Here is a 16,694-nt window from a genome sequence, read left to right as displayed (position 1 = left end):
CTCAGCGAAATCCCTCTCGAAATGGTCTTGAGGTCTGATTTTAAGCCCCTTATAACTCCCCTCTAGCATTCAAATCCTTTGTTCTCGTCTTGAATTATCATAGACTTTGCATTCAATTGTTAATTTTACATTAACAATCCACATATGTAGCAACATAGCTTAGCTAATCCGGCCATTGTAATTTAACTTTAATACATATGCATATCTCACTACATAATTGTACGCTTCCGTTTAAATAAAGATCTACATATCCATGCATTATTCCGTGCTTCGTGTTAATTTGCCAATATTCACCCGACAATGTCCTTTAAACTGATGCAAGTTTGGAGGATTTAACATCGACATAGAGTCTGAAGTATCAAAATGCTGATGTCCAGTTCGATTTGGACTAAGATGTGCAAATGTATACTGTACTGACTTTGTTTTATAAAAAAAATATTTAAGTATTTGTGTTGATATTAGCGCGTCAGTAAATCAAGGTGATTTGTTTAATTTAATTCACGACAATTATTACGATTGCTGTCATACACTTTTATTAATAATCGAAATGGTATCGCTTGTAAGCGTGTGTGAGCAATGTCTTTCTCCAACTTTAGCTCAACAAGACCACTTAACAACGAGAGTAAAATCAGGAATTGAAACACCTCACAACCAATGCGCATTACACCACATCAACAAGTTATCCGATAGGACTACGAAGCACCACCTTAACGTGACAAAGTTTGGAATCAACAAGACAGCACGCTCACATCATTTGCTGTGCAATAATTACAACACATGCCACCTTCTAGCATAAGCACCAGCCATTACAGCAGGGAACTGTAGCCATGTGTATGTACATGGTTGTGTACTTCTCTGTGGGTACATTCGTGAGCATGTGCACTCGTGTGTGTATTTACACTCGTTCATGGACACGTGTGGGTCTGTACACGTGTGTATGTACAATCGTGTGTGCTCGCAAATTTGTGTGTGTTGAAACGCAATTCCTGAGCATGCACTCTGCTGTATACGTGCACATGTGTTTATGTACATTGCTGTGTGCAATTACACTGTGCATGTATCTACACCCCGATGCATTTACACTCATTTGTGCATCTATACATATGTGTTGTATGTATAGATGCACAAATGGGTGTACGCACTCGTGTATGCATGTGCACCCGTGTGTTTATGTACAAAGCGGTGTGTATGCACATTCGTGCATTTTCCTACAGCACTGTTTATGTCCACTCGTGTGTGCGTGTGTACAAGGGAGTGTGTATGTGGGGAGCGGTGGTGTAGCGGTTAGCGCGCTGCGCTATGAACCCGGTGACACGGGTTCGATTCCCGCTCACGGCCAACACCAGTGACGATTATCTGAACTGGTCTCGGGCCTCCCCTAGGTCGACTCAGCCTCAAATGAGTACCTGGTGCGGTGTGTAAACATTTCCACTGGGGAGACAAAGGCGGTCGGCGGTGGTGCTGGCCACCCACCCCCTCATGTACCGTTGCGGCCTTCGTAGGTGCTCGCTAACAGCACTTGCCCCTACAGTCTGTTAAGGCTATACGGGGGATCTTTATCTTTGTGTGTACAAAGCGGGGTGGATGCACATTCGTGCATTTTTCTACACCGCTGTGTATGTCAACTCGTGTGTGGGTGTGTGTACAAGGGAGTGTACATGTGTACTCGTGTAAGTATGTGTAGTGGAACACACAACTTATTTTCATATTGTGTCGTACAAAGAATTGAGGGGCAACGTGGTGATGAATGGGGCACCACAACAGGGAACTACAGGGATGAGACTCCCCGCTCGTGGTGCTAAATTGATGAAAACAGCGCCACTGAGCGGACAGAGCCCCGCCCCTACAGCTCGTGCGTGTGACGTCATGAGTGTGACGTCATGAGTGTGATCAGCGGACAGCCACGATGCTGCCAGGTGAGGGTCAACTTGTGTGCTGGAGATGCTTCACCTGAAACTCGCCTCCACACGTGTTCGCTATGAATATTGTAGCAATAAGGGACGATTAGTCATCTTTATTGTTCTGCAAGAAAATTAACCTTCTTGGTTCTTTCGGTAAAGTCACGAAGAAGGGAAATAATAAAATGATAAAAATAAAACATAATACAATTATTTTATTATGTTTTGTTTTCTTCTTCATCTTCTTGGTTCTTTCGGTAAAGTCACGTAGAAGGGAAAAAAAATATAAAGTAATTTAATTCTGTTTAAATGTTTATTTTTATTCATTTAATAAAAAAAAATGAAAAAAAATTATAAAATGTTTTAATTCTTTTATTTTTAAATTTTTTTTATTTCCCTTCTTTAACATGTCAGGTCTTTATTGTTCTGTAAATTAAAGTTAAAACTCGTAGAAACACATGCACACTCGTGTGTGAATGCACACCGCTGTATAGACAGTCGTGTTTATAAGCACACTTGTGTGTGTATGTCTACTCGTCCGTGCTTTTTTTAAGGAAGGATATGGTTGAAATAACGTACGATCAGTCATCTTTAAAAACAATTCAGGTCCTTATTAATCTGCAAGAAAATTCACGTTAATATTCGTATTGAAATCTTTATTAAAACGCATGCTCAAACAGGAAGGAACTAGACAAATTATTTCCCAATTTCAACAGTTAAAACATATTCTTAAAATTCAACACGTGAACGTCGATTTCCCCATTGACGTCCTTTTCGACTGAAGCCATTCGTCCAGAAGTCCAAGCCATCAAACACTAGAACAACGAACGTGCAATCCACGCACACTCTGAAACCTATACTTTAAGTTATTTATTTATTACACAATGATAAAAAAATTAAAGAACATGTTTAAAATATTGAGCAAAGTTGTGATCACAGTATTTCTCCAACTTTAGATCAACAAAACCACTTAACCACGAGAGTAAAATTAGAAATTGAACCACCACACAACCACTGCGCTTCACAACACATCAACAAGTAGTCCGATAGGACTACAAAGCACCACCTTAACGTGACGAAGTCTAGAATAAACTTTAACACGCAATTAGCTGTGAGAAGATGACATGGCACCTTCTACCATAAACACCACACATTTACCAGTCCCGATGATACAACCACCAGACGAAGCAACGCATCTATAGAAGTATAACATTGTTGTCATCCTGAAGTAAGTGAACACTTCTGGAACTTAAAAGAAATACGTTCATCTGAACACATTATAGAGCATTCACAACATCACTCTAGCTCGGAGTACTGGAAATCACTGAAAAAATATATCTAAGAGACACGAATATACACAGGGCAACAGTTAACAGATGTACTCAATACGTTTGAGTCTTCAGCCACTCCACTACATCCAGCCATCTCTCCGGATCCAACTTCATGGGGTCGAAAGAGGAATTGTCGTCAGCGCTGATTACATCCACTACATCTCGCCATCTTTCAGGATCCACCTGCATAGGTTCGAAAGATGCATTTTTTCAGGACTCATTGCAGCACTTTGAATTCTACATTTTGATTTCACTTCCCTATCATTGCGGATCTTCTGGTGCTTGTTTCGGGTGATGGCCGTGAACATGTCCTCTCCCTCGTAGAGCAATGAAATGGCTTCTAGCCCGAGTGTGTTTTCTTGTGACTGAAGATTTTATTTCCGTGAAAATGCCTTCCCGCACACAGCGCAATTGAATGGCTTCTCGTTCGTGTGTGTTTTCTGGTGAGTGTTAAGAGTTGATTTCTCCGCAAATGCCTTCTCACAAATAGAGCATTTGAATGGCTTCTCGCCAGTTTGTGTTTTCTGGTGTCTGTTAAGATGTTGTTTATGTGAAAATGCCTTCCCGCACACAGAGCACTTGAACGGCTTCTCGCCTGTGTGTGTTTTCTGGTGACTGTGAAGATATGATTTCTCTGCAAATGCCTTCAAACAAACAGAGCACTTGAATGGCTTCTCGCCCGTGTGTGTTTTATGGTGTCTGTTAAGATGGGATTTCCGTGAAAATGCCTTCCCACACACAGAGCAATTGAACGGCTTCTCGCCCGTGTGTGCGTGGCGATGTGGATAGTTTATCTGCTCCATGTGACTGATTCTTCAGAGCAGAGTAACAGTCGCGGGTGTTGTTGAGAGTTAAAGGCACCCTCTAAGCTGCGTGGATGTCTGTCTCAAATCGCCAAAAAGCAAACTCTCACTAACGTCTAACCTACACACAGTAACGTCTCGTAAGTCGGGCTACACGCGACTACCAGTTTTATCCACTAACGAAGACACTTACTTGTTGATGCACGGCGTGTCGATGTCCCTGTAACCCGTCTGAAGTGATCGCCACGAACTCTCCCAGTCGCCAGGCAATCGAGCTCGCCAGGCTGGGTCTCGCAGGAGAAGGGTAATCTGGAGAGCGAGGAGTCGAGCGTCTATCCTCAGCGAAATCCCTCTCGAAATGGTCTTGAGGTCTGATTTTAAGCCCCTTATAACTCCCCTCTAGCATTCAAATCCTTTGTTCTCGTCTTGAATTATCATAGACTTTGCATTCAATTGTTAATTTTACATTAACAATCCACATATGTAGCAACATAGCTTAGCTAATCCGGCCATTGTAATTTAACTTTAATACATATGCATATCTCACTACATAATTGTACGCTTCCGTTTAAATAAAGATCTACATATCCATGCATTATTCCGTGCTTCGTGTTAATTTGCCAATATTCACCCGACAATGTCCTTTAAACTGATGCAAGTTTGGAGGATTTAACATCGACATAGAGTCTGAAGTATCAAAATGCTGATGTCCAGTTCGATTTGGACTAAGATGTGCAAATGTATACTGTACTGACTTTGTTTTATAAAAAAAATATTTAAGTATTTGTGTTGATATTAGCGCGTCAGTAAATCAAGGTGATTTGTTTAATTTAATTCACGACAATTATTACGATTGCTGTCATACACTTTTATTAATAATCGAAATGGTATCGCTTGTAAGCGTGTGTGAGCAATGTCTTTCTCCAACTTTAGCTCAACAAGACCACTTAACAACGAGAGTAAAATCAGGAATTGAAACACCTCACAACCAATGCGCATTACACCACATCAACAAGTTATCCGATAGGACTACGAAGCACCACCTTAACGTGACAAAGTTTGGAATCAACAAGACAGCACGCTCACATCATTTGCTGTGCAATAATTACAACACATGCCACCTTCTAGCATAAGCACCAGCCATTACAGCAGGGAACTGTAGCCATGTGTATGTACATGGTTGTGTACTTCTCTGTGGGTACATTCGTGAGCATGTGCACTCGTGTGTGTATTTACACTCGTTCATGGACACGTGTGGGTCTGTACACGTGTGTATGTACAATCGTGTGTGCTCGCAAATTTGTGTGTGTTGAAACGCAATTCCTGAGCATGCACTCTGCTGTATACGTGCACATGTGTTTATGTACATTGCTGTGTGCAATTACACTGTGCATGTATCTACACCCCGATGCATTTACACTCATTTGTGCATCTATACATATGTGTTGTATGTATAGATGCACAAATGGGTGTACGCACTCGTGTATGCATGTGCACCCGTGTGTTTATGTACAAAGCGGTGTGTATGCACATTCGTGCATTTTCCTACAGCACTGTTTATGTCCACTCGTGTGTGCGTGTGTACAAGGGAGTGTGTATGTGGGGAGCGGTGGTGTAGCGGTTAGCGCGCTGCGCTATGAACCCGGTGACACGGGTTCGATTCCCGCTCACGGCCAACACCAGTGACGATTATCTGAACTGGTCTCGGGCCTCCCCTAGGTCGACTCAGCCTCAAATGAGTACCTGGTGCGGTGTGTAAACATTTCCACTGGGGAGACAAAGGCGGTCGGCGGTGGTGCTGGCCACCCACCCCCTCATGTACCGTTGCGGCCTTCGTAGGTGCTCGCTAACAGCACTTGCCCCTACAGTCTGTTAAGGCTATACGGGGGATCTTTATCTTTGTGTGTACAAAGCGGGGTGGATGCACATTCGTGCATTTTTCTACACCGCTGTGTATGTCAACTCGTGTGTGGGTGTGTGTACAAGGGAGTGTACATGTGTACTCGTGTAAGTATGTGTAGTGGAACACACAACTTATTTTCATATTGTGTCGTACAAAGAATTGAGGGGCAACGTGGTGATGAATGGGGCACCACAACAGGGAACTACAGGGATGAGACTCCCCGCTCGTGGTGCTAAATTGATGAAAACAGCGCCACTGAGCGGACAGAGCCCCGCCCCTACAGCTCGTGCGTGTGACGTCATGAGTGTGACGTCATGAGTGTGATCAGCGGACAGCCACGATGCTGCCAGGTGAGGGTCAACTTGTGTGCTGGAGATGCTTCACCTGAAACTCGCCTCCACACGTGTTCGCTATGAATATTGTAGCAATAAGGGACGATTAGTCATCTTTATTGTTCTGCAAGAAAATTAACCTTCTTGGTTCTTTCGGTAAAGTCACGAAGAAGGGAAATAATAAAATGATAAAAATAAAACATAATACAATTATTTTATTATGTTTTGTTTTCTTCTTCATCTTCTTGGTTCTTTCGGTAAAGTCACGTAGAAGGGAAAAAAAATATAAAGTAATTTAATTCTGTTTAAATGTTTATTTTTATTCATTTAATAAAAAAAAAATGAAAAAAAATTATAAAATGTTTTAATTCTTTTATTTTTAAATTTTTTTTATTTCCCTTCTTTAACATGTCAGGTCTTTATTGTTCTGTAAATTAAAGTTAAAACTCGTAGAAACACATGCACACTCGTGTGTGAATGCACACCGCTGTATAGACAGTCGTGTTTATAAGCACACTTGTGTGTGTATGTCTACTCGTCCGTGCTTTTTTTAAGGAAGGATATGGTTGAAATAACGTACGATCAGTCATCTTTAAAAACAATTCAGGTCCTTATTAATCTGCAAGAAAATTCACGTTAATATTCGTATTGAAATCTTTATTAAAACGCATGCTCAAACAGGAAGGAACTAGACAAATTATTTCCCAATTTCAACAGTTAAAACATATTCTTAAAATTCAACACGTGAACGTCGATTTCCCCATTGACGTCCTTTTCGACTGAAGTCATTCGTCCAGAAGTCCAAGCCATCAAACACTAGAACAACGAACGTGCAATCCACGCACACTCTGAAACCTATACTTTAAGTTATTTATTTATTACACAATGATAAAAAAATTAAAGAACATGTTTAAAATATTGAGCAAAGTTGTGATCACAGTATTTCTCCAACTTTAGATCAACAAAACCACTTAACCACGAGAGTAAAATTAGAAATTGAACCACCACACAACCACTGCGCTTCACAACACATCAACAAGTAGTCCGATAGGACTACAAAGCACCACCTTAACGTGACGAAGTCTAGAATAAACTTTAACACGCAATTAGCTGTGAGAAGATGACATGGCACCTTCTACCATAAACACCACACATTTACCAGTCCCGATGATACAACCACCAGACGAAGCAACGCATCTATAGAAGTATAACATTGTTGTCATCCTGAAATAAGTGAGTGTGAAGATTTGATTTCAGTGAAAATGCCTTCCCACACACAGAGCACTTGAACAGCTTCTCGCCTGTGTGTGTTTTATGGTGCCTGTGAAGATTTGATTTCCATGAAAATCCTTTCCCACACGCAGAGCAATTGAACGGCTTCTCGCCCGTGTGTGCGTGGCGATGTGGATAGTTTATCTGCTCCATGTGACTGATTCTTCAGAGCAGAGTAACAGTCGCGGGTGTTGTTGAGAGTTAAAGGCACCCTCTAAGCTGCGTGGATGTCTGTCTCAAATCGCCAAAAAGCAAACTCTCACTAACGTCTAACCTACACACAGTAACGTCTCGTAAGTCGGGCTACACGCGACTACCAGTTTTATCCACTAACGAAGACACTTACTTGTTGATGCACGGCGTGTCGATGTCCCTGTAACCCGTCTGAAGTGATCGCCACGAACTCTCCCAGTCGCCAGGCAATCGAGCTCGCCAGGCTGGGTCTCGCAGGAGAAGGGTAATCTGGAGAGCGAGGAGTCGAGCGTCTATCCTCAGCGAAATCCCTCTCGAAATGGTCTTGAGGTCTGATTTTAAGCCCCTTATAACTCCCCTCTAGCATTCAAATCCTTTGTTCTCGTCTTGAATTATCATAGACTTTGCATTCAATTGTTAATTTTACATTAACAATCCACATATGTAGCAACATAGCTTAGCTAATCCGGCCATTGTAATTTAACTTTAATACATATGCATATCTCACTACATAATTGTACGCTTCCGTTTAAATAAAGATCTACATATCCATGCATTATTCCGTGCTTCGTGTTAATTTGCCAATATTCACCCGACAATGTCCTTTAAACTGATGCAAGTTTGGAGGATTTAACATCGACATAGAGTCTGAAGTATCAAAATGCTGATGTCCAGTTCGATTTGGACTAAGATGTGCAAATGTATACTGTACTGACTTTGTTTTATAAAAAAAATATTTAAGTATTTGTGTTGATATTAGCGCGTCAGTAAATCAAGGTGATTTGTTTAATTTAATTCACGACAATTATTACGATTGCTGTCATACACTTTTATTAATAATCGAAATGGTATCGCTTGTAAGCGTGTGTGAGCAATGTCTTTCTCCAACTTTAGCTCAACAAGACCACTTAACAACGAGAGTAAAATCAGGAATTGAAACACCTCACAACCAATGCGCATTACACCACATCAACAAGTTATCCGATAGGACTACGAAGCACCACCTTAACGTGACAAAGTTTGGAATCAACAAGACAGCACGCTCACATCATTTGCTGTGCAATAATTACAACACATGCCACCTTCTAGCATAAGCACCAGCCATTACAGCAGGGAACTGTAGCCATGTGTATGTACATGGTTGTGTACTTCTCTGTGGGTACATTCGTGAGCATGTGCACTCGTGTGTGTATTTACACTCGTTCATGGACACGTGTGGGTCTGTACACGTGTGTATGTACAATCGTGTGTGCTCGCAAATTTGTGTGTGTTGAAACGCAATTCCTGAGCATGCACTCTGCTGTATACGTGCACATGTGTTTATGTACATTGCTGTGTGCAATTACACTGTGCATGTATCTACACCCCGATGCATTTACACTCATTTGTGCATCTATACATATGTGTTGTATGTATAGATGCACAAATGGGTGTACGCACTCGTGTATGCATGTGCACCCGTGTGTTTATGTACAAAGCGGTGTGTATGCACATTCGTGCATTTTCCTACAGCACTGTTTATGTCCACTCGTGTGTGCGTGTGTACAAGGGAGTGTGTATGTGGGGAGCGGTGGTGTAGCGGTTAGCGCGCTGCGCTATGAACCCGGTGACACGGGTTCGATTCCCGCTCACGGCCAACACCAGTGACGATTATCTGAACTGGTCTCGGGCCTCCCCTAGGTCGACTCAGCCTCAAATGAGTACCTGGTGCGGTGTGTAAACATTTCCACTGGGGAGACAAAGGCGGTCGGCGGTGGTGCTGGCCACCCACCCCCTCATGTACCGTTGCGGCCTTCGTAGGTGCTCGCTAACAGCACTTGCCCCTACAGTCTGTTAAGGCTATACGGGGGATCTTTATCTTTGTGTGTACAAAGCGGGGTGGATGCACATTCGTGCATTTTTCTACACCGCTGTGTATGTCAACTCGTGTGTGGGTGTGTGTACAAGGGAGTGTACATGTGTACTCGTGTAAGTATGTGTAGTGGAACACACAACTTATTTTCATATTGTGTCGTACAAAGAATTGAGGGGCAACGTGGTGATGAATGGGGCACCACAACAGGGAACTACAGGGATGAGACTCCCCGCTCGTGGTGCTAAATTGATGAAAACAGCGCCACTGAGCGGACAGAGCCCCGCCCCTACAGCTCGTGCGTGTGACGTCATGAGTGTGACGTCATGAGTGTGATCAGCGGACAGCCACGATGCTGCCAGGTGAGGGTCAACTTGTGTGCTGGAGATGCTTCACCTGAAACTCGCCTCCACACGTGTTCGCTATGAATATTGTAGCAATAAGGGACGATTAGTCATCTTTATTGTTCTGCAAGAAAATTAACCTTCTTGGTTCTTTCGGTAAAGTCACGAAGAAGGGAAATAATAAAATGATAAAAATAAAACATAATACAATTATTTTATTATGTTTTGTTTTCTTCTTCATCTTCTTGGTTCTTTCGGTAAAGTCACGTAGAAGGGAAAAAAAATATAAAGTAATTTAATTCTGTTTAAATGTTTATTTTTATTCATTTAATAAAAAAAAATGAAAAAAAATTATAAAATGTTTTAATTCTTTTATTTTTAAATTTTTTTTATTTCCCTTCTTTAACATGTCAGGTCTTTATTGTTCTGTAAATTAAAGTTAAAACTCGTAGAAACACATGCACACTCGTGTGTGAATGCACACCGCTGTATAGACAGTCGTGTTTATAAGCACACTTGTGTGTGTATGTCTACTCGTCCGTGCTTTTTTTAAGGAAGGATATGGTTGAAATAACGTACGATCAGTCATCTTTAAAAACAATTCAGGTCCTTATTAATCTGCAAGAAAATTCACGTTAATATTCGTATTGAAATCTTTATTAAAACGCATGCTCAAACAGGAAGGAACTAGACAAATTATTTCCCAATTTCAACAGTTAAAACATATTCTTAAAATTCAACACGTGAACGTCGATTTCCCCATTGACGTCCTTTTCGACTGAAGCCATTCGTCCAGAAGTCCAAGCCATCAAACACTAGAACAACGAACGTGCAATCCACGCACACTCTGAAACCTATACTTTAAGTTATTTATTTATTACACAATGATAAAAAAATTAAAGAACATGTTTAAAATATTGAGCAAAGTTGTGATCACAGTATTTCTCCAACTTTAGATCAACAAAACCACTTAACCACGAGAGTAAAATTAGAAATTGAACCACCACACAACCACTGCGCTTCACAACACATCAACAAGTAGTCCGATAGGACTACAAAGCACCACCTTAACGTGACGAAGTCTAGAATAAACTTTAACACGCAATTAGCTGTGAGAAGATGACATGGCACCTTCTACCATAAACACCACACATTTACCAGTCCCGATGATACAACCACCAGACGAAGCAACGCATCTATAGAAGTATAACATTGTTGTCATCCTGAAGTAAGTGAACACTTCTGGAACTTAAAAGAAATACGTTCATCTGAACACATTATAGAGCATTCACAACATCACTCTAGCTCGGAGTACTGGAAATCACTGAAAAAATATATCTAAGAGACACGAATATACACAGGGCAACAGTTAACAGATGTACTCAATACGTTTGAGTCTTCAGCCACTCCACTACATCCAGCCATCTCTCCGGATCCAACTTCATGGGGTCGAAAGAGGAATTGTCGTCAGCGCTGATTACATCCACTACATCTCGCCATCTTTCAGGATCCACCTGCATAGGTTCGAAAGATGCATTTTTTCAGGACTCATTGCAGCACTTTGAATTCTACATTTTGATTTCACTTCCCTATCATTGCGGATCTTCTGGTGCTTGTTTCGGGTGATGGCCGTGAACATGTCCTCTCCCTCGTAGAGCAATGAAATGGCTTCTAGCCCGAGTGTGTTTTCTTGTGACTGAAGATTTTATTTCCGTGAAAATGCCTTCCCGCACACAGCGCAATTGAATGGCTTCTCGTTCGTGTGTGTTTTCTGGTGAGTGTTAAGAGTTGATTTCTCCGCAAATGCCTTCTCACAAATAGAGCATTTGAATGGCTTCTCGCCAGTTTGTGTTTTCTGGTGTCTGTTAAGATGTTGTTTATGTGAAAATGCCTTCCCGCACACAGAGCACTTGAACGGCTTCTCGCCTGTGTGTGTTTTCTGGTGACTGTGAAGATATGATTTCTCTGCAAATGCCTTCAAACAAACAGAGCACTTGAATGGCTTCTCGCCCGTGTGTGTTTTCTGGTGTCTGTTAAGATGTGCTGACCGTGCAAATGCCTTCCCACACACAGAGCAATTGAACGGCTTCTCGCCCGTGTGTGCGTGGCGCTGTGGAGAGTTTATCTGCTCCATGTGACTGATTCTTCAGAGCAGAGTAACAGTCGCGGGTGTTGTTGAGAGTTAAAGGCACCCACTAAGCTGCGTGGATGTCTGTCTCAAATCGCCAAAAAGCAAACTCTCACTACCGTCTAACCAACACACATTAACGTCTCGTAAGTCGGGCTACACGCGACTACCAGTTTTATCCACTAACGAAGACACTTACTTGTTGATGCACGGCGTGTCGATGTCCCTGTAACCCGTCTGAAGAGATCGCCACGAACTCTCCCAGTCGCCAGGCAATCGTGCTCGCCAGGCTGGGTCTCGCAGGAGAAGGGTAATCTGCAGAGCGAGGAGTCGAGCGTCTATCCTCAGTGAAATCCCTCTCGAAATGGTCTTCAGGACTGATTTTAAGCCCCTTATAACTCCCCTCGAGCATTCAAATCCTTTGTTCTCGTCTTGGATTATCATAGACTTTGCATTCAATTGTTAATTTTTACATTAACAATTCGCATATGTAGCAACATAGCTTAGCGAATCCGGCCATTGTAATTTAACCTTAATACATATGCATATCTCACTGCATAATTGTACCCTTCCGTTTAAATAAAGATCTACATATCCATGCATAATTCCGTGCTTCCTGTGAATTTGCTAATATTCACCCGACAATGTCCTCTAAACTGCAGGGATTCATCCTCATGGTTCTTTCGGTAAAGTCACGTAGAAGGGAAGAAATAAAATAATAAAAATAAAACATAATAAAATAATTCTCACGATGGAAGAGATGGAGGACGAGACAAAGGAGGAGGTGGAGGAGGTGCAGGTGGTGGAGGTGGTGATGCAGGCTCGTGAAGGACGCTACTGGGCAGTTGGAGGCAGTCGCCCTCCAACAACAACGGAGGCCGGAGGAGCGACGCTCACAACAACGAGCGGAGCGCCGGGTGGCTAAAGCACAGCAAGTTGGTACAGTAGGGGGCACAGGTGGTGCATCAGCCAGTCATCTCGGTCATCTCGGTCAGTCGACCCGTGGCACCTGCTGGGTCTGCCCCGTGACCTCCTGCCAGCGGGCGTTCGACACTTCACGTGGTAGCCTCAAGGTGCACTTGGCCTGGCACAAGCGTCGTGGTGACGTCACCGCCACTTAGTGGCGAATGGCGGTTATTGTTGTTGTTGTTGATGCAGGGAAAGAAGAGGAAGCGAGGGGGCCTTGCTCGCGTGGCGAGAGCGATCACCTCACTCCTCCGCCGCGTGCTGCTTTGTGGTGGCATGTCCACCACACAGTAGGGGTGGTTGTTGTGGTCGTGGATCGCTGCCAACCATGACCACTATCACCAGACTACCCACCCACCCCGTGACACATCTGTTGTATATGTTGGTTATGAAAATTTGTTATGTTGTATGCGTGCGTGGGTGAATTATTATGTTGTATGTGTGGGTTATGAATATTCAGTGGAAATAATAATAATTAATGAAATTTGGCCAAATGTGTAATTATCCGGAAATATGTTAATTATGTAATTACGCACATTTTAATTATGCCAATTCGAGAGGTAATCGTATTAATTATGCGAGTGGGTGTAATTATGATAACGCAAGTCGTTATGATAACCAGACCCCGGTTCACCCCGTTATCGCTTTAACATTTACTGAGTATGTATTAGTGTGTTTATTAAGGTCACCAAGTTCAAATCTCAACGCAGAAGCAGATCTTATGCATAGATTTCAGGAAAGAATCACACAACCACTTCTGTATTGATCAATTTATTACTAATTCAACCTTAACTATGATATAGTATGCGAACTCTCAATCCCGGAACGTCAATACGGCATCAATACAGTATCATCAACGATTGTCTGATTTCACTTTGACAACTGCACATGGATCCCGCATAACGCGATGGTTGTTAGTGAGAGAGAGAGTCGTTAAAACATGCAAATACTATGCTAAGAAAACCTTAACGTTAATGAATGATTATACTCAATATTGTTCACGCAGTACCGCACTCCTTATTGATCATACGCAACCCTTATCACGTTGTTAACACCTTGGGTCACGGGACAGTTGAATATTCTGTAGAGGATGCGAGTACGTGCGGCGATTATGACTGAAGGATACTTGAAAGATTATACGGCGAAAAAAAAAAACACAATCAAAACAGTTACTATTCTTAAAGGCACCAATCTCAACAGATACATCGGCAGGTTATCTGACAGCAGAACGGCTCGGAGTAAGGGCCTGCGACGGTGCTCCTTTTCCGAAGATCGTTATCTTATACCAAGTTTACTAATTGGGGACCAGATCACCTGATAAGGATCCGGTGGGCCACCACTCCCCACGTGAGCGTGGCTCGGCGGAAGGAGGTGCCAAGAATCAGTTCGTATTGATGGATCTGTTGGGAATTTATGCGATTAAGAGTACAGCCCACTAAATATTAAAGATACAAATTAAGAATACTCTTATACGACGGATGGCCACCACTCGGTCTCGTTGTGATGCCTTCCCAGCCACGGATGACTTATGGGTTCGAGTGTGTTTGAGTGGTAAGAGTTGTCTTGAATAGTCAGTGTTCGGAGTCGATTCTTTATGTCAAACAGACGCCTGGTGGTCGTGTGGTGAGGGGGCGGTGCGCGTCATACGTATCAGGCGCTCCCCTGTCACCGTGGTGAATTGCTCGGATGGCTGTTGATACGCTGTCGCAGTTCGGAACCCGGTCGGTAGGTGGCGCCCACAACTCGCTCGTAGCGTGCAGCGCTGGATCGTCGCCAAGTCGCGACGCTCACCACCGGCGGCAGCGGAGACCCCCGTCGGCAGCAGAGATTGACGAGCTGAAGATGAGTCGAGCCGACCCGCTGGTCGCAGCTCGCTCCTGAGTCGACCCTCCCGGTCGAGCTCGCTCCTGGGTCGACCCGCTGGTCGCCCTCGCTCCTGAGTCGACTCTCTGGTCGCACTCCTGAGTGGACCCGCTCTGGTCGCACTCGTTCCTGAGTCGACCCTCCCGGTCGAGCTTCTGAGTGGACCCTCCCGTCGCACTCCTGCTGAGTCGACCCTCCCGGTCGAGCTTCTGAGTGGACCCTCCCGTCGCACTCCTGAGTGGACCCTCCCGTCGCACTGGTTTCCAATGTTCAGGATCCGTTCCTTTATGCTGAAAAATCCCCCTGGATCCCGCCCACAAGGCGGGGCTTCCGATTTTTGCTGTGTCAGGATCTGTCCGTAGGCAGGTGTGTCCATGTGTGTGTCCGTATGTCCTTGTGTGCATCACTGACGGTATATTCCGTTGTCAACTCCCTCCATAAAACCCACGAGCAAACAACCAGATGTTACAAATTGTCTCGAAGTCGTCTCTCTGTCTGGGTGCAATTTATCTCTTGTCTGGCCTTCTTCATGAACCCAAAACACAGACGTTACAAATCGTCTCATAGGCGTCTTTGTTCGTGTTGCACAACCTGGAGGGGGGCAACACTCTCTCCGACCCGGCGCACAAAGAAATGGTTAAAAGTTTTAAGTTAACATTTGTCCCTTACTATTTCACAGTTATGATTCTGTATGTAACCTAAGGTCTGTCGTTTCCCATCGTGGTGCTTGACTCAAGTGTAGGTTTCCCCGAGCGTATACACACTCCTATCCCGCGCTGCGGGGATACAAAGACGGCCGGGATCTCCCTTTCTCTCCGACCCTGGGTTTAACATTGTTTTTTTTTATTATGTATTTATATTCCACCTGGTTGTGATTCATCTCGTTATCCTGGCTTTTCCATAAGTTTTACTTTGTCTTTTCATGCATATACTTATTACTATTAATTTATTTCCGATATCTTAGGTTAAGGGGTAAGTTTCTTGATCCTAGGAATTCGTATTCCTTGGTGCCTGGATGGTTATATAAGCGGAATATAGTTTACGGTGAATAGCGTTAACATTGATGTTATGTGCGATATTATGTATTGTGATGTCTTTAACTTAACTTGTTTGTCAGGGCTTTACTGACACGAAGTTGCATTCCATGGTCCGCAGTCTTTGCCCCACCCTATCTGCTCGCCGTTGTTGTTGCCTGCCGTTAATTCAAGGCCTCATTAATTTCCGTCACTCCTGAGTAGGTGAGGGCGGTTGAACCTTGGAGTCAGTTCTGGTTTTTGTCTGCCTGCTTCTTCTTGTGTCCCCTGACCCCGGGAGTTATTATTCTACTTTATGGCCTGTCGAAGCCCCACTCGCTGTTGCTGGGCTGGTGTTGTTCCCGGCTTTTTGCTTACGTTTGCAGTTCGCCGTGCTCTTGATTTCCTTCCCTCTTCAACCTTATATTGACTATTCGCTCCTGTCTGGGTGCGATTCAATTTTGACTTAGGAAGGTTCTGATTGTCATATGCTTCGGGTCGAATTGTATAGAAAGTATTGAAGTATGGAAATAACATTTCATATTGACTTAATAATGGTGATGGTTCAGTAGGCGTAACTTGTGGCCTGGTTTAATTGGAGTGGGTGTGAATATCGATAACTTTAGCCTACCCTGTTGTTAAATTCCGACTTTAACGTTACTTTAATAGCAATACAGAATAATTGAGCTTTTTGTCTTAACTAGGCGAATGCGAACTTCTGGTGACCCCCGCAGCCGTGTTGTTCAGCTGGGTCTTGTGCCTTGAGAGATATACAACCCTCTTTTAAATCACCTCTC

At 43.3% G+C, this 16,694-nt stretch overlaps 2 pseudogenes; one reads left to right on the top strand and one right to left on the bottom strand.

The window, feature by feature from the left end:
* LOC133362195 (uncharacterized) overlaps positions 1-16,694 on the top strand; it is a 426,135-nt pseudogene that overhangs the window by 284,263 nt on the left and 125,178 nt on the right.
* Positions 11,633-16,694, bottom strand: part of LOC133362192 (zinc finger protein 721-like) — a 70,469-nt pseudogene continuing 65,407 nt past the window's right edge.

This window comes from Lethenteron reissneri, unplaced genomic scaffold (assembly GCF_015708825.2).
Source record: "Lethenteron reissneri isolate LAM-NWPU_2019-01 unplaced genomic scaffold, ASM1570882v1 scaffold_140, whole genome shotgun sequence".
Classification (NCBI taxonomy): domain Eukaryota; kingdom Metazoa; phylum Chordata; class Hyperoartia; order Petromyzontiformes; family Petromyzontidae; genus Lethenteron; species Lethenteron reissneri.
This window is presented reverse-complemented; position numbering and strand designations above follow the sequence as displayed.